The 19,458-nt window shown below is 44.3% G+C and overlaps 2 long non-coding RNA genes across 9 annotated transcripts in view; one reads left to right on the plus strand and one right to left on the minus strand.

Annotated features, from left to right (window-relative positions):
• The window catches only part of LOC121031543 (uncharacterized), a 222,481-nt gene extending 206,054 nt beyond the window's left edge, over window positions 1–16,427 (minus strand). For all 8 annotated transcript variants that reach the window (XR_005790770.1, XR_005790773.1, XR_005790772.1 and 5 more), the window contains exons 1-3: window positions 16,298–16,427; window positions 13,616–13,647; window positions 12,649–12,736 (exon numbers count right to left, since the gene is read on the minus strand). This is a non-coding gene — a long non-coding RNA (uncharacterized LOC121031543). The remainder of the gene's footprint in view (window positions 1–12,648; window positions 12,737–13,615; window positions 13,648–16,297) is intronic.
• On the plus strand, window positions 7,288–7,702 carry LOC121031549 (uncharacterized). The gene is made up of 2 exons (XR_005790779.1): window positions 7,288–7,419; window positions 7,515–7,702. It is a non-coding gene; the product is annotated as an uncharacterized LOC121031549 (long non-coding RNA).
• Window positions 16,428–19,458: the final 3,031 nt, after the last annotated feature.

Below are 19,458 nucleotides of genomic sequence, written 5' to 3' on the forward strand. Positions count from 1 at the left end.
CAATGTTTATTTATTTTTGGGACAGAGAGAGACAGAGTATGAACGGGGGAGGGGCAGAGAGAGAGGGAGACACAGAATTGGAAACAGGCTCCAGGCTCTGAGCCATCAGCCCAGACCCTGACGCGGAGCTCGAACTCACGGACCGCGAGATCGTGACCTGGCTGAAGTCGGACGCTCAACCGACTGCGCCACCCAGGCGCCCCGACACTTAGCTTTTAATAACAACTTATTGATTACCCTCAGCTTTTGTATCCTTCTCCAGAGCATCAATATAGTTGCTATTTTCCCTATGTGTGTCAAATGGCTTGCAACAGCTGACGCATTCCCTTCCACCAGCACACGATCACAGTTCATAACCAGAGGACGATTGCACTGCCACCTTCTATCAGTGCTCTGTCTACCACACGTGACACCAGCTGGGTGCCAGTCATCCAACTCTAAAACCTCACCTCATCCTCATCTGCTTTCTTAAAATATTCCATCCCTGCTTGGGTTTCCCAGGAAGCAGACTCTAAGATTGAGACTAACATGCAGGAGGTTTATTAGCAAGTCCTTCCAGTACCAATACCTGTTAAAGGGATGAGTGGGGAGGCAGAGTGGGCAGAGGATGGAGTCTAGCTGCAATGCAGTCTTAGCGGAATGCCTCAGGCAATCCTGCAGGGGAATCTGAAGATGGTATACCCTGCAGAGCTCTCCTGAGCTGGGGAGAGAGGGCTGGGCTCCGTACCACTCATTCATCAATCATCAGATGTGGGCTGTGAGAAGGGGTCAAGACCTTGGGCATGGTGTCTCCTTCAGCTAAAGAAATCCTGAAGGGTTTGACTGTTGAGGGTTTTCTGCCAGTAGCACTCCCAGCAACTGAAGTAATAAATCCTCTCCTCCTGGAGGATAGTACTAGCAGCAAGTATCAGAAACCACCACATAACCCGAGCTCTGGAAGTAGATATGCCTATTATATAAACCCTTAGGGACTCTTTATCAATAGAAAAGCACACCTAGGGAATATGTGCTCTTATTTCCAAGAGAGGGAAACCCTGAGGAGCACAGTGCCTGACATCAGAGAGCCTGTACCCTCAGAGGTGGTAGAATCTATTAGAGTCATTTCTTAATGGCTCAATCATATGGCTGTTGGCAGGAGGCCTCAGTTCCCCACCACATGGGCCTCTCATTAGGTCCACTGGAGTGTCCTCACAACAGAACAGCTGGCTTGCCCCAGAGCAGGTGGTCCAAGAGAGTGACAAAGAGAAAGACCTAATAACACTCAAGTCCTAATCTCAGACATCACAAACCATCATTTCCACCATATTTCATGCTTTAAAAGCAAGTCACTAAGTACATCCTCCACTTAAGGTGAGGGGAATTAGGCTCCACCATTTGAAGGAAGTAGGATCAAATATTGTGGACATATTTTCAAACCACCACATATACAGAGAAGGATATTTCCCAAACCAACAATAATAGATTCTCCCTTCTTAGAAAGGGGTAGACTGGAAGAGTCAAGTAAAATAGGTTTTTGTTCTTTCCTCTGTTTTTTTTTTTTTTTTAATAATAACAGTGTGTATTCTTGTCATACTTTTGTAATTAAACAACAGAAACACTATTGACAATTGAAAATATAGCAACCAGTGAGACTGGAAAAGAAGCCAGATGCTCATCAAAGGGTCAGACTGTGATGAGCTGCCCATCTCTGTCAAGGTCTCTTCTGCCTGTCCCCACTCAAATAGACACAGACAACAAGGAACAAAACAATCATTGCTAAGAGCCTCTCAGAGAAGTCATCATTTCCTAGCACACAAACAAGGAGTCAGATGACTGTACTTTATTGAGTAGTGAAAGTTGAGGAAAAAGCATTAGAACCATTAATCTGTTTCCTGCATCCCCATTCTTCATCCACAATTTCATTTTATGCGGAAATCATCCTATTAGCTTTGATGGCTTGATTACAGGCTCTGGTTAGGACATGGACATCCCAGGGGAAGTATCCAAGAGGGCAGAGCTGGGGGATTCTACACGACATGGCTCTCCTCAGTCGGGGGCCTTGGGCCCACCGCCTTTCCCGTATCCCACACAGACTCCCATTCTCCAACATCCAAGGCCTGCCCCAATATCTCCAGGCAGTTAGGGGAACACTGTGGGAGGATCTGTCTATGTGCAAGCAGAAAAACTAATAACACAGCAGCTCAGTAGGGACTGTCTCCTGGACCTGATGGCCTATTAGGAATGGTCTCTCCTGGGAGTCAAGATGTCTCTACCCTTCCTGGGCCTTTGCTGACCCCTTCAGGCAAGGGAAGGAACTTCAGCTGTGTCCACACCAGGATAACATTTTCATCTCCCTTACCTGACCCTTTGCATAGGAGAGACCACCAGAATCCCCAGGCTACATGCTGCATGGAGGAAATCCAGCATGTTAGGGCAGCAAAAGGAACAAATAGGACCATCTCCCCTGCTTTAGGAGAGTATTTTGTAGATGGAAGCTACCCCTCTCATTTTACAGCCTGAGAACCATCCTCTGGGCCCCAAAGGCATTGCTAGAGGCACCCAAGTTTCAACCACAAACTTCCTAGTCTAGATTCAAGTCTTGCCATTTGTCTGCCTTTTGGAGGCAATCGTACATTGGAGAACTCCCAGTTTGGAGATATTTTTTGATTGAGTAGATTTGGGCCTCCTGTGGGTGTAGGCCAGAGTGCAAATCTGAGGCAGCCACTCCAGAGGCTGTGAGCAGCAAGCAACAGCATCTCTCTGATTCCATCCGCTGCCCCGTGGGGGGTGGGGGGGGGGCCGGGGCGGGGGAGGGGCTTCTTAAAAGGCAAAGTCTCTTCCTGACCTCATTCCCTAGCACATCAAACCCTATCCACAGCCTCTCCACTCCTCTGAGAAAGCTCCAAGAGGCTAGGGTTGAGGGTCAGCAAAGCCCAAGGGTCCATCCTTTTTTAGGAATGACAGCTCCATCTCAGCAGCTTCTCTAGAAGCATCTCTACAAATGGGCCCTGATGTCTGCTTCCTACAGAGAGTGAGGTGGTGAGCATTTTCCTAGCACCTCACCAGTCAGACTGGAAAAGATAGTATGTTAAAGAGGGGGGTATGATTAGAGACGAGTTAACAAAGGGCAGATAGGAGCCTGTAAAATAGGGAATAGCTTTGGGCAGAATGGCAACATTTGTCTAAAGGATCATCTTTCCCCTAGCCATCCGAGCCCCCCTCTGCAACAATGCATGGCCCACGCAAGAATGGGTTTGAGAGGTTTAGGCTGCTACACTGGGGATGCCTAGTATTGTGCACAGAAGTAACACAGTTAGTGATTCCTGCCCAGTGAGATTTTCAGGGAGTATCCAACCTGGAAATTATCCTCTTCAAGAGCCAGGGCTACTTATAAATACTTCAGTGCAAAACAGAAAGAGAGAAGCTATTCCCAGACACTAAGCAACATGAATTTTTGCAGAGCAAACAGTACACCATCTGAGGCAGGCTTAGTAATGGTCCCCAAAGATATGGATGTCCTAATCCCCAGAACCTGTAAATGTTTCCTTATATGGCAAAGATCACATTGCAGATGTGATTAAGAATCTTGAGATGAGGAAGCGCCTGGGTGGCTCAGTTGGTTAAGCATCCAACTCTTGATTCCAGCTTAGGTCATGATCTCATAGTTCATGGGATTGAGCCCCACATGGGGCTCTGTGCTCTGTACTGACAGTGTGGAGCCTGCTTGGGATTATCTCTCTCCCTCTCTCTCCACCCCTTTTCCACTCATGTGCGTGCACATGCACTCTCTCTCTCACAAAATAAGTAAATAAATAAATTTTTTAAAGAAAGATCTTGGGCACCTGGGTGGCTCAGTCTGTTAAGCATCTGACTCTTGATTTTTGCTCAGGTCATGATCTCACAGTTTGGGAGTTCCAGCCCTGCACTGGACTCTGTGCTGACAGTGCAGAGCCTGCTTGGTATTTTCTCTCTCCCCACTGTTCACATTCTCTCTCTCTCTCTCTCTCTCTCAATGAATAAATAAACTTAAAAAAATTTTTTTAAAGGATCTTGAGAAAGGGAGATTATCCTGAGTTATCGGGATGGGCCCTAAATGTGATCACAAGTGTACTTATAAGAGGGAGGCAGAGGGAGCTCTTACTACAGAGGAGAAGGTGATGTGATGATGATAGCAGAGATTGGAGCGATGCCCTTTGATGGTGGAGGAAGGGGCCACAAGTCAAGAGACACAGATGACCATTAGAAGCTGAAAAACACAAGGAAATGGATTCTCCTCTGAAAACCTCCAAAAGGAACCAACTATCTGAAACCACCAGAACTATCAGAGAGTAAATTTATACTATTTTAAACCACTACATCTATGGTAATTGGTTAATAATAGACCATCTTTAAGCCCATCACTGTGTGTTATTTTTAACAGCTTTATTGAGGTATAACCGCACATATTTAAAGTGCACAATTTGATAAGTTTTGACATGTATACATTTGTGAAACCATCATAACAAGTTGGTGAACATATTCATTACTTCCAAAAGTTAACCCATGCACCTCTATAATCCCTCTCTCCTGGCCTCTCTCAGCCCCCTGCCACCTTCAGGCAACCACCAATCTGTTTTCTGTCACTTAGTTCATTTTATATAGATTAAATCCTACAGGATGCACCTTTTTTGTCTGGCTTCTTTCACTCCACCTAGTTATTTCTAAAATTTTTTTAAAATGTTGGGGCGCCTGGGTGGCGCAGTCGGTTGAGCGTCCGACTTCAGCCAGGTCACAATCTCGCGGTCCATGAGTTCGAGCCCCGCGTCAGGCTCTGGGCTGATGGCTCCAAGCCTGGAGCCTGTTTCCGATTCTGTGTCTCCCTCTCTCTCTGCCCCTCACCCGTTCATGCTCTGTCTCTCTCTGTCCCAAAAATAAATAAACGGTGAAAAAAAAAATTAAAAAAAAAATGTTTATTTATTTTTGAGACACACACACACACACACACACACACACACACACACACACACAGAGCGCAAGTGGGGAGGGGCAGAGAGAGAAGACACAGAATGCAAAGCAGGCTCCAGGCTCTGAACTGTCAGCACAGAGCCTAATGCGGCACTCGAACCCACGATCATGACCTGAGCCAAAGCTGGACGCTCAACCGACTGAGCCACCTAGGCGCCCCTCAACCTAGTTACTTCAAGACTCATCCGTGTTGTGTATATCTCAATGGTTCATTCCCTTTGGCTGCTAAGTAGTATTCCATTGCATAGATATCCTACAATTTGTTATACACTCACCTACTGGCAGATATTTGAGTTGTTTCCATTTTTGGCTATTATAAGTAAAAATGCTATGGATACTCATGTAAAATCCTTTGTATGCTTTCAATTTGGGTGAGGGTGGCAAATAATTATCAATGGAATGGCTAGATCATATTATAAATGTGTGTTTTACTTTTCAGGAAACTGCCAGACTGCTTCTCAAAGTGGTTATACCATTTTACATACCCGGTAGCAAGAACAGCTTGCTTTTATATTTTTCAAAACTATTTAAGATTTTCATTAAGTGAAACTCATCTCCACACCCCGAAATAAGGTAAATAATGCAGTATTACTGTAATGAAAAGCATGAATATAAGTGTCAGAGAGAAAAAGAGAAAATGAAGATCAGGGAAAAGAGATATACATAGAAATTAAGAATGGTAGTCAGAGGGAGGAAATTAGGGAAGAGGAAAGGGTCAAAGGTGAATGAGAGACAGCAAAAAGAGAGAGAGAGGAACACAAAGAATGGTATCAGACCCATCTAGAAACAGATGGCTCATGCAAACCAGGCTAGTTGAGATTTTGATAAAGGGACTATTTACAGAGGCTTAGGCAGGGCTTATGAAACCAACAATGGAAACTTCCTACTTTGGTTACCACCTTCTAGGCCTGAAGGGTCTCAGGAAAGGGAGATTCTGAGTACCCTCAGAGCACAGCTACAGGGAAAGGGTCACTCATTGGAAGCAGGATGCAGCCATCCCTCTTGAACTAGAAGGAAGCAAGCCTCTGGAATACACCTCTACCTCTTTTGCACCCATCATCTCTGTCTCCTGATGATGGCTTCCTTTAGCCAAACCCACCCAGAGCCAGAAGGCATCAGAGTATGTTGATGACATCCATATGAACCAGCCTCCCTGGTTGGGAATGGATAGGTCTGGAGGGGCAAAAAGAAGACCCCGGGTATAGGAGCCAACAGAAGAAAGGGACAAGGAGCTAAGCTGCTTTTCCATCTTCCTCTATTAATGACACGCACAAACTGAGAACACCATCTATAACTATTTAGAAATATGGCAAGGGAAGACAGCGCCTTGTGATGTGCAGGGCTGTGCACCAGAATTTTGAGTACAATTGGTCCATTCTGTTTTGAGATCTATTTTGAAGGGGCTATTAACTTGGGCTTTAAAAACAAAACAAACAAAATGATTAATTCTAAAACTGCTGCTGTTGCTGATCTTATTTTGATTGGATCCTTGTTAAAAAGGGAAAAACTCTTCTAAATCATGAAACACAGTACCTGTGGATTTGCGTGAATATGAACAAAGGAAGCAGGTATCTCCGGCATGAAGGCTTTAGTCTGAAGACTCTGGAGAGGCTTCATGAGAAAGACACAAATGTCTTTAAACCTTAGAGGAGATGCAGAAGGTTTAGTAGGACAGGTCCTCTTGGCAGATGGTTATTCCTCCTCTTTGTCAGATGACCTGCCTATTTCTGAGTTAATCATCTCCATTCTTCGTTTCAACATGAGGACTGCTGGCTAAAGAACAAGATAATCAAGGGAAGAACTCAAGCATCCATCAGATTGACTGGAAGAGCTGGAGGCTTTCTGTGCATCCTTATTTTTTAATCTCATACAACTTGGAACTACATCTCCCTTAAATTATATCCACATCCCATCTTTTATGGAATCTTTTGGGTGTCCATAAGCAAGTAATTTAAAATAAGATGTTTTTAGAACACTCTCTTTTCTCAGAAGGGAAAACTGAGGTCTTCTTTCTCACTCATTTTTAAAATAGAAGGTATAAACATCAGCGCCTGGTATGGATGAATTCACCAGCCACTTTTTACAAAGTGGACACTGAAGAGAAACCTCTGGATAATTGGTAGCAGTTTTGTTATCTGGATATGCAGTCAAGTTCCCTTAATTGGCACTTTTGGGTGATCTGGATCCTTTGCTGTCTTTGCTCAGAACCTCTAAAGGGGAACGTTAAGAAAAATCGAGCTTATTGCTATTAAGTTCTTCTTCCGTTTCTTGCAGTTCCCAGAATCTAATGAGGTGACACTAACAGGACAAGTAGTTTGCTCTGGTTCCACACATTTTGAGAGAGGTGGGAAGACTGTCAACAAAATGTTTCTGTTCATTTAACTCACAAATGTGAGACAGTTCACGGGTAGAGTGGAAAGCAGAGTTAAACATGAGGTAAGAGCTTGATATTCAAATTTCACTTATTTTACCAACTAGCTATATGTGCTCAGGTAGAATTTACCTAATTCCTCTGCATCTGTTTCCTTTAGCTTCCCAACAGAATGATTATACTTGACAAGACTAATCCACCTGACAGTTGACATAAGACCATTTAATGAAAGCAGCCCCGGGGCGGCTCCAGACAGGACAGATTTAATGGGATGAACAAGAAGTCTCACAAAATGCAGGTAAGAAATAGCCTCAGATAGCACAGCCGTTAAAAAAAAAAAAAAAAGGATAGAATCGAGCACAGAAGGGTCAATGCAGAATAGCAGCATGGGCAGAGTCCTCACACCTACAAAGAGTCAGAAACCATCCCCACACTGACAAATTAGCAGGAGGCATCTTGTAGAACATCTTAGAGTCTCCTCAGGAATACAACTGGCAAAGACTCTAGAAAAGCAAACTCTGAGGAAGTGCATAAGCAAAGGCACTGTATTAGTCTGCTAAGGCTGCCATAACAAAATATCACAGACTGGGTCCTTAAATAACAGAAATTGTATTTCTCACAGTTCCAGACGCTGGAAGTCCAAGATCAGGGTATTAGAAGGTCTGGTTTTCCCTGACACCTCTCTCCTTGGCTTGCAGATGGCCCTCTTCTTGCTGGGTCATCATATGGACTTTTCTCTGTGTGCTGGCTACAGTTTAGAAGACCTATCAGAACCCTCTGTATATCATTTATAGTTCATTATACAGAAACATGCCCATATCACCTGTCTTCTCATGCTATAACAGAGTTTGTCTGGTCTTTGTCCCAGGTTCCTGACACAGAGCTTCTACAATCCTGGGAATTTCCCAAGTAATAGAAGTGTACTTGTCAGTCATGAGCCCCTGGATCACACCTGAGTTTATGCTAATAAGATGACGAGCTGGGGGGTGGGGGGGGCGGGGGCAGCTTGTGGATAGCTTCAGGATGAAGGTTAGTCACTAGAAAGACCAACCACCTCATTAGAAGGTTGGGACTTTGAATAACAGCCCTACCTCCAGGGTGAGGAGGAGGACTGCAGATCACATTCAATCACTTGGTCAATGATTTAATCAATCACACCTACGTAATAAAATCCCAATAAAAACTGTACACTGAAGCTCAGGAGGGCTTCCTGGCTGATGAGCACATGGCTGGGCCAGGAGGGTGACAGCTTCTGATTCTCCCAGAGAAGGCAGGGAAACTGCATTCAGGACCCTCTAGACCTTGCACCACATGTCTCCTCATTTGGCTGGTCTTGTTCTGTATCCTTTTATAATAAATGTGTAGTCCTTAATTATAGTGCTTTGGGCAAATTATCAAGCCTGAGGGGGCTGTGGGAACCTCCCAAATTTGTAACCGGTTGGTCAATAGTGCGGGTGGCCTGGGAACCCCAAAGTGTGCCTGGCGTCTGAAGTGGCAGCACCCTTATGGAGGATCGAGCCCTCAACTCATGGAGTCTGCACTAATTCTGGGTGGCGGGGGCCAGAACTGGATGACAGTACACCAGGTGGGGTCAGACTAATAGGGGATGAAACAGAATCCAGGCCATATTTTGTTTTAGTTATCCTTAACTTCAAATCAAAGAACCTCTTGTCAAAGGGAGTAAAACATCTTGTCCCAAAACTAAGATATAGGCAGATGTGTCCACATTTGAGAAAAACCACTGGCTTTGGGCAGCTCAAAATTCAGATCTTGTTACCTGGTGGCCAGGTAGACTCCATGTAGCCCCCAGAGACTTAGTGCCATTCATGCTTTCTGCATTGGCCCTAACACCACTTGAGGGTGAAGCCTTGATATTCCCACTCCTCGGCACAGTGCAGCCACTGGTCATGTGTGTCTGGGAAGCATCGCCTTCCCTGACCTCAACGTCAGCACATCTGTCACCTCATAATATCCTGCCACAAACTTCCTCCTCAACAACCAATGTGCGCTCGATGTTTAGTGACTTCTGAAATGAAACCACAGGCTTTTATACTTTTCCAAAACCAGCTGATGACAGAAGCAGCATTCACCAACACAAACCCCTCCTTTCACACCCCTTCTGGATCAGCACACCCCGTAGCTTCCCTGAAAACAAACTAGCAAACGTTGAGTTGCACTCAAGATCGGTTCATCTAAGAAATTTTGTTGAGTATATTTTAGGATTGATTACAGTAAAACTTCAAGTCAGGGGTGCCTGACTGGCTCAGTCAGTGAAGCGTGTGACTCTTGATCTCAGAGTTGTGGTTTCAAGCCCCACATTGGGTGTAGAGATTACTTAAAATTTTTTTAAAAATCTAAAAAACAGACAAACAAAAACTTCAAAGCAGTAGTGAGCAGGGGGAAACCTCCTTTTCCAAAATGCTGTCTTAATAAGGCCTATTTGAGTCCAGATGGATCACAGTTTACATATTCAATATTGCCCAAGCAAGGCACATGAATTAGAAAGATCTGGTATTCATGAATACATCATTTACCAAATTCTGCCATTAACACTCTTTAGGCCTTTTTAATCATTTGTATTGTGAATTTGGTTATCAAATTTTTTATAACCAGAAGTAAAATCCCATTACAAATGACTCTTAATAATGCTTCTCTTTCAAGCCATCCACAAGTGGCAATGCTTTGGATCCCACTGGTAGTCCGTGTAATAGTAATTGTCCAGGAGGAAAATCCCCAATTGTGTATTCTCTTTATCATAGATACAGCTGGAAGAACTCAACCAGCCATGCACAGAGCAATTCAATTTTTCTCCCATCGCTTTGTAGCAAATGCTTTCTTAACCACTTTCCTCTGTCCCTGACCACGTCAGGCATCCCAACCATTCCTCCAAGAAAAACACATAAAAACCAAATGTGTTTCAATGTTCAGAAGTTGGAGAAAGAAAAGACATGGTGTGGCTAGCACTTTCCTCCTTGTTGTACTGGGTGCTGAGCTCCTGATCATGCACTTCAGGGTCTGAAGCCTCGTCCTGATTCAGCCCCAGGTTCTATAACCCTGTCACCGCTGTCTTCTGCCTGAGCTGGTTTCATAAGAACCACATAAAACCACAGGGTACAGAAAGAGCTAGTAGACCCTCCCCGAGCTTCTCGAAATCTCTCCTTTATTTTGTATAAAGATGAAGTTTATCTACAGGTTCCCATTCTTGGTTGACCTTATCAAGATGTCTAGGGCTCTTTAAAAATCCATCATTACTAATTGTGTTCCTGAGTATATAAGATTAATATTCTCTATTGAAGAGTGGATGGTAGAAAATATATGGCATATATAATTTACACACACACACACACACACACACACACACACACACACAATCTTATTTACATATTTTGCCTCTGTTTTATTTCTATGAGATTTGGGATTATGCACCTTCTCATATAACTTTCCACTTTTTTCAAAACATTTTCCCTTAACATAGTATTCAGAGATATTTTTAGGTAGCAGTTGCCAGAAAAGAAGGAAGTCAAAGTGCTTTAATAAGCATTTACAGTTTTCATCAAAATGAGTGTTTTTATATACAACTGGTCCTTCTAAGTATATAAATGTAGTCATACTAAACCTGAAAATGTCATTGATGAGATTTTTTTATCCCCCAATAATTGGACCCACTACGAAGCCAACTAAGATTGTTAAGCATAATTTTTTATTCTCAAAGAAAAAAGAATTTTTTTAAAAAGATAAAAACCTCTTGGTCACAGCAAGAACCCAAAGGACTACTCTACCTGCCTCTTTGCATGTATTTTCCCTCAAACACACACATACAGAAACCTACTTCAAACAAACCACTACCATTAACTCAAACCTGATCAATAAAGTCAGCAGAAGAGGGCCTCTGTCCATGCCATTAGAGAGAAAATACACCACCATTATTTGGGAGGCCTGGGGAGAAAAAGATCTAAAAAATCCCCCCCGCCCCCCGGAAATAGTTAGAAAAGTAAATACCAGTCTCTTAGATTCTGGGAATGGGGCAATGTGGGGTGGAACTTATTATACAGGATATTCATAAAATCCTTGTGCTACTTTAAATTTAACGTTAGAGTTTTGTTAAATCTGGTGGTAGAAAGAGCTAAAACACATGCATTGTGAGATGAAACAGTAAATTTTGCTCTGCTCGCTGCAGTGGACTTCAGAGCTGTCGGCCACAGGCCAATTTGTCTTTTCATCTACAGAAAGCACTTGTTATTTCCTCAGGAGCTGGATTAAGACAACATAGCAGTTCTGTAAGGGCTCAGGATGGACACCAACCAGCATCATTCAATGCAGGTGGAACAGGGGGTGGAGTCAGCAGGGCCAGCGGCCTGCCCTGCCAGCCTCCTGTTGGAGCAATGTGTGTTGGCGCCAGATGAATGGAATGTGCTGTGGAGATGTCCAGCACAGTGCCCACCCCTTGTTCTCCGCCATTTTAGGAGAGGTGTATAAAAGTGGCGGCATGTGGGGAAATAAACATTTTTTTCTGAGAGAGAAAGAGAGAGAGAGAGAGAGAGACAGAAACAGAGCACAAGCAGGGGAGGGGCAGAAAGAGAGGGAGACACAGAATCCGAAGCAAGCGCCAGGCTCTGAGCCATCAGCACAGAGCCCAATGTGGGGCTCTAACTCAGGAAGCACAAGATCATAACCTGAACCGAAGTCAGACGCTTAACCCACTGAGTCACCCAGGCAACCCAGAATAAATACTTTAGATATGCACACCAAACAGTTTTCATCTTAAGTGCCTACTGTTTAGGGGGATTCTCTAATATGCCTCAGCTTCCTTCGAAAACTTGAGAGCCCTCAGTCATGTGGACAGTGAGTCTGAGAGCTGGCTCATTGCCACACAACTTAGAGATTCCAGAGGCAGGATCCCACCCTAGATGGTCCTGTTTGTCTCCACTGCAGATAGCTGTACACAGTTGTATATGCATATAATCACAATGTATACTAGTATACACTTGTATCGAGTTTTTTTTAACTAACAGATTTTATATTTTAGAGTAATTTTAGATTCACGAGTTGTAACAAATGTGTTACTCTGGTGGCTGATGTTGACAGTGGGAGAGGTTGTGGCAGGGGGGACGGGGTGGGGAAGTAGAGGGTATAAGGGAAATCTCCGGACATTCCATTCAGTTGTGTATTCGTAATGTTCATAGTTCAATAGTTAAACACATATGCTTATACTTGCCCCTTCCAGAGATGTCCCATCATACACATGACCTAAAATAATACAGGTGATCATTGCAACGTGATTTCTTTAATCCTACCTTGAAACTGAAACTCTGGGTCCCCTCAAAGACTCAGAAGAGTTGATCAGCAGCATTAACGATGACAGCCTTGTTTTCAGGCAAAATTCTGAGAGAAAAATTCATTTATGCCCACTGAGCACTTCATACTGTGGTGGTGTCCTAGATGTTAGCATATTGGTTCTTCCCCCCTGTTTCTTTCAATTTTTAATAGCTTTGCCATCACCCTAGCTAGAAATCATAAAGCCATCTTTGCTTTGTCTTCATTCATCAGTGCCCCCACCACAGCCAGTCACCTAAAGGTCTAATTTTACAAGTCTCAAATGTGGTCACCTCCTCCCAAGCCCCAATGCTCCCCTTGCTCACACGCTCAGCGCCCCCACCTGGCCTCCTTAGTGGTCTCCCTCAGACCCATCTATCCTCCATAGCCACCACTGCTGTCTTTCATTCATTTACCAAATGTGGATTTCTTACCACGAATAAAATTGTACGTCTCTTACTAAAGACACAAGGGTAGATAAGACACTTCCTCTGCTCTCAAGACACCTGGGTGGTTCAATTGGTTGAGTGGCCAACTCTTGATTTCAGTTCAGGTGATGATCTTAGGGTCACAGGATCGAGGCACACATTGGGCTCCGCACCAGCCATGGAGCCTCCTTGGGATTCTCTCCCTCTACTCCTCCCTCTACCTCTGTCTCTCACTTTCTCTTTCTCAAAAAGAAAAAAAAAAAAAAAACACCTCTCAGACTCTCAAGGATCTCACATCTAAAATGCAAATTTCTGGGGCGCCTGGGTGGCTCAGTCAGTTAAGTGTCCAACTTCCGCTCAGGTCATGATCTCACATGATCATGAAGCCTGCTTTGGATTCTGTGTTTCCCTTTCTCTCTCTCTGCCCCTCCCCTGCTCACGCTCTGTCTCTCTCAAAAATAACTAAACATTTAAAAAACTAACTAAATAAATAAAATGCAAATTCCTTTTTGTCACTCACCTGCCTGAAATTCTCCAGGGGATCCCCATTGCCTGTAGGATGAAATCAAAACCTATTAGCACAGCACAATTTGTCATTGTTCATACTCATGGGATCTGGCCCCCATCAGATGGTTCTGCCTCATCTCCCAGCATTCTGCCACACACACCCAGGCTGCAGCCACCTCAGCTCCCTGTAACCTGTTCACCCCTCCAAGACTCACGAAAACCACCTCCTCCATCTGGAAGCTCCTCCCTCTAGGAAATTCCTAGAATTTTCTTCAAAACAAACAAAATCTCCCCCCTACCTCCCTCCTCTGATACAATAGAGTCCTCCTTCCTCTTCATATGTGGCTGTACAATTTCCGCACATGTCTGTCTCCCTGGGGACTGCCAGCCCCGGAAGAAGGGATGAGCAGGCAATTTCATTCATTCATTTATCATGTATCATTTATGCCTGCTGTCTGCAAGGGCTTACAGACATCCCGTCCAGCCCTCTCAACAGTCCCGAGTGGCATTAAGATGTGGAAGAAAGGAAAGAACGCAGGAGGCAAGCAGAGGCAGCCCTCTGGGTCACTGCCTAAGGTCCCCACAAGGCATTACTTTGGAGAAGTCACCATGGCTGAATGTCTTCCTCAGACTTATAGGCTCAGAAACCTGATTCTACCAGCACAGAGAGAATGGGACAGCCTCTCAGGGGTGCCAGCATCTCCGAGACTCTAAGCTCCCAGAGTGCAATGTGGATAAACAAGAGTGCCAAGTCAGTCATTTCCCACATGTACCACAGCATGTGCACAGCACCTACTATGCGCCACACGCTGAGTACTCTTACATGATTTACCACACTATTCCTCACAAGTAGGAGCCAAGTACTATTAACATCTCCATTTTATAGATGAGAAAACTGAGGCACAGGAAGGTCCAGTCACCTGTCCAAGGTCACCAGCTAGGAAGAAGCAGAGCCAGAACTTTTTTTTTTAACACTTCTGCTTCTTACTGAACAGGCTACAGAAGAAGTTTAGTCAGACAGACCAAAGCACACGTCCTCCTCAGACTCCTCAGCTTCTTCTTCGCTTCCACTCCCTCCTCAGCTGAGACGGCAGCAGTGCAGGGCACAGGTCCACCAGCCCTGAACTACGCAGATGGGGCTCCCGATGTTGACATCAGCCAGGGCCTTTGCAGACAAGCCTCGCCAAAAAGGTTGAAACCTTTACACCCGCTGCTTCAATAAGGGCACTGATCCTCTCCTCCATGACTGTCACCTCATTGTCGTGCAGGATGAGGGCCAAGTACATTCAGGGGAGCTCCCAGATGAAGGCCTTGGTGCAGGCGTACTAGGCCAGTGTACCTGGCCCAGTGCTAGTCACGGAATGAGGCAACGCCCTCACCCAACGCAGCCTTAGTTTAACTTCCTCACAAAGACCAAGCACCTTGGTGGCAGCTGAAGAAAGCAGCGAGTAGAGCTTGAACTTGAACGTGGTCCTGAAGTTGCTGTTTTTAACTATTTTAGTGAACAATGAGAAACAACTTTCAAAGGGACCGGGTATTTTCCTCCTCTAGTGGAAAGGCTTATGCCTGTGGGGCAGGCTATGTGGGAAGCCAAACAGTGCCACACAGAGGGTTACAAGAGGGTTACCTGCCGAGCAGGTTACCGTGACTCAAGGCTTTGAGGGGGTCAGAGAAGCCTAATGCATCCCTGTCAGCAAAAAAAAACCACTACACCTCTCCCTCACCCGAGCAGTGCTTAGCCAGTGTAGACACCTGCCACTCTTCAGGGCTCTGCGGTTCCTCAAATCCTGTTCTAACAAGTTAAGGTCTTTATTCAGGCTTCAGTCCATCTCAAGTGGCCTTTCTGCCTCCTTCATGTGACATGGCACTTCTCTGCTTCGAGCTGTTTTGTGCTGATTGTAGGTACAGCTCAGAGAGCACGTAGCTGCCCATTCCCCGGCTCACTGTTGTCCCCTCATTCTGCCTCCAGGTAATATGACCCATATTTGAGGATGACAGAACAATGATCAAGGTCACAGAGCTGGTCCCCAAAGCAAGACCTGAACCTAGGCCTTCTGAATGCTAATCCTACTCTTTCTCCCTTGCCAACTATGTAAGAGAAGAAACTGTTAAGATCTGCAGCTACCCTAGCACCACTGGCCCCAGATCCTTGGACCCAGTCAGGTGCATCTGCTTCCTCCCACCTCGCCCTGGCCTCAGCAGCCCACCCCAGTAGGCTCCCCTTGTTCCGAGCCTCTGTGGTGTCCCCCACCTCATACCCCCAGAGACTCTGGCTCCACTCCATGCCCTACCCTTGGTTTCCATCTGCACCATACCTCATGGGGTAGTCTTGCCTCCCTTGCCACTCGGCCAACACCTCCCTCACCTCCCTCTCCTGCCATCTGCAACACAAGCACTTTGTCACTGGCTCTGCTCACCTTCAACCTCCACACTGCAGCTCTCTGTTCCTTGGCCTTCAACCCTGAGATTCCCAGATCTCCGCCACTTCAACTGGACTCCCAGGCGGGCCCACCCCCTACCTGTTGCCCTCTGTCTACCTTCAGGATGGCTTCAACTGCTCACCCAATTATTTGGCACACTGACTGAATGCTCTGGATTTTCCAAGGCCACCCTGATTTTAACTATTCTGTCCCATCATCCAACCATTTGGCCCAATTCTGGAATCAGAAACATAGTCAATGGAGATCTGTCGCACCTGGATATCATTTTCAAAATTGGTACCACGTGCATAGGATACAAAATTCAAAAGGCATCAAAGAAAATAGAGGACGGGGTGCCTGGGCGGCCCAGACAGTTAAGCATCCAACTTCGGCTCAGGTCATGATCTTGAGGTTCGTGAGTTCAAGTCCCGCATTGGGCTCTGCTATCAGAGCAGAGCCTGCTTTGGATCCCCTCTCTCCCTCTCTCTCTTTGCTCCTCCCCTGCTCGTGTGCACATGCTCTCTCTCTCTGAAAAATAAACAAACATTTAAAAATATTTTAAAAAAGAAGAAGAAGACGATGACGACGGAGGGTAAATTAGGTCTCTTCTCAGCCCTGGTCCCCAGGCCCACGGGCCTCAGCTCTCCTACTCAGACACCATGCCTATGAGCACTTTCTCACCCTTCCAAAGAGGCCACAAATCTCTGACCTGGATGGGACTGGCCATGTTTCAGCAACAGCATTGGTCATTTCTTAATCATTTATAAATTAAAAAATTATTTAAAGAATGAAATTAGAAAGCTCAGCTTCAATCCCACTCCCTAAATGAATTCATGTCGTTTCCCCGAATGGCATTCCACTTTTTATCTATGTGCACACGGTTTTCGTTGTTTAATCAGGGTAATGTGAAAAGTTTAGTTCTACTCCCATCGCTAATTTCATACACACATTTAATTTTCATTATTTTTTAATAGCTTACATAATATTCATGTGGGCTAAAACCCAATTACTGGGTTTTTATTTCAAGTTTTAACAACTATAAATAATATCAGTATAGCCACCTATATAACTTTTTCTTCTTTGCATTATTGCTTTAGGATAAGTTCCCGGACTGGTAGTATTGAGTGTAAGGGACAGTTCCTGTCATATTTAGCCAAATAATTCTTAGAAAGTTGACAGCAGTTTGTAATGCCTCATACAGGAATGAGGATACATCTTACTCTCATTCCATCAAATACAATAATTGTACTTTATCAACAAAAAAATGCTTTCTCATACTGTTCTCATTTACATGTTTTTGTAATAGATAATGTAAAAGATAAGAATAGATAATTCAGGTCAATGCCACCTATTTAGGTTTCTGTGTTTAATGCAGACTTCTGTTAGAAGCAGTCCTCAGAACTAATTGGAAAAAGATGACTGGTTGGGTTTCTAGGACCTTGAAGAGGTCTTTGTGGCATCCCACATGGAGGGCAGTTTGGCAAGGTTATGAATGAATGGACACATTCTCTCTCACTCTGTCTCTCTCTCTCTCTCTCCACCCACCCCCATCCTTGGTGATATCTTTCCATATTCACCACGCTATTTTTATGTTACTAGAAAGGGCAATAGTCTTTCCAATTTGCATTCTTTTAAAAGTGATCTTTTCCAGCGGTGCCTGGGTGGCTCAGTCAGTTGAGCATCTGACTTCAGCTCAGGTCATGATCTCACAGTTCGAGAGCTCAACACCCACACTGGGCCCTGCGCTGACAGCTCCGAGCCTGGAGCCTGTGGCCTGCTTCAGAGTCTGTGTTTGCCTCTCTCTCTCTGCCCCTCCCCTGCTCATGCTCTGTCTCTCTCTCTCTCTCTCTCAAAAATAACTAAACATTTTTAAAAACATTTTTAAGTAATCTTTTCTTTTTGCATGTTATTGTAGATGTTTTTTCCTTAGTATGCAAAATGTACATAAGATCCTCCCACTTTGGAGAGCAAAACTTGGACTCTTCACTCACTAGTTATATCCCTTGGACAAACCACTCAGCCTCTCAGAGGCTAATTTCTGTCAGCAAAATGAGGGAATAATATTATCTGTCTACCTCATATAGTTGTTGTGAAGGGCAAATGAGAACACGCACGAGTGTGAGAGCTATCTCGTAAATCACAAGTCGCTCTTGAAATGTTGTAAGGACTCTATGAGACCATAGGTTCTTCATAGATTTCAAATCTACCCTCTTATTGGTTCTGGGGAATATATTACTGCATCTTTAATTATTGATTTAGTCCCTTTTATTTTGTCTACTTATCCGGAAAATCTAACTATGAAGAAATTGCAATGCTGAGCTCTATTCCCCAGAATGGCCCTCCTGAACTGTTTAATTTCTTAGTTCAGTTTCTTGAAATTCTGGATATATCGCTGAAAGTTTTTTTAGTGTTTTTTAAACTGATTTAAGTGCAATTTCTTCTTTGTACAGCTTAAACAACAACCTCAGTTTGTCTTTTGCAATGATCGTTACCTTCATTCTTTTTAATTCCGACCTTCTCTCACTTGAGAAGATATCGTTATCCGTTATCCGTTTCTTTGAAAAGGGGCTCCAACTGTTTTCTGAATTCTTTGTGTGGTTCCCTGTGGTTGCTCTTTTTCAGGATTAATTAAAATAAAGTTTTTTGTACCTCCTTTTTTCTTTTTTGAGTGATGACACTATTTCAGGGAGGCCACATTAATTTTTCCAGTTTAATGCATTCTCCCTTAAGTTACCTTAGTGACTGATCTCTGTGGTACTGCTGAAATTTCTTTAGTAAAATTTCTGATTGATTTTAATACAATTTGTGATGAGGAGTTTGGCTGGGTTTCTACTCACTCCACCATCTTCCTGGATAATTTTCCTACAATGTCGGGTCTTTCTATCCTCTGGTTCGATCTTTCTTTCCAGAAAGAACACAAAGACCAAAGATGGGATTAGAAACAGAAAGCCAAACATTTTCAACAGAAAACTGGAAAATGTCTTTTTGTGCTTTGTTGCTGCTGTCTTAACAGTTCAGGTGGAACCTAAGAAAAGGGGAGCAAGCATGGAATACTGAAAATCTTACCACAAACCCCTTAATAACTCGACGTATTAACTACATTCCTAAAATTTCTGAACCTTCCAGGCATCTTGCAAGCAGCAAAGTCTCTGTTGGTTTCTCCTGCTATAAATGAGGGAGATGCTAAATTATTTCCAAGGTCTTTTTCCAGCTCTGAATTTCTTCAACATTAAATAATATTTAAGCTGTAGGTTTAGGCATTGATTGATGTGACCACAATTATCCCCACTTCCTGCTACCTCACCTTCAAAATAGCCACATGTGGGGGCTCAGTCCATTGGGCAACTGACTTCTGCTCAGGTCATGATCTCACGGTTGGTGGGTTCGAGCCCCGTGTCGGACTCTGCGCCGACAGCCTGGAGCCTGCTTCGGATTC

This window comes from Herpailurus yagouaroundi, unplaced genomic scaffold (genome assembly GCF_014898765.1).
Source record: "Herpailurus yagouaroundi ecotype Mexico unplaced genomic scaffold, PumYag 141, whole genome shotgun sequence".
NCBI classification, from domain to species: domain Eukaryota; kingdom Metazoa; phylum Chordata; class Mammalia; order Carnivora; family Felidae; genus Herpailurus; species Herpailurus yagouaroundi.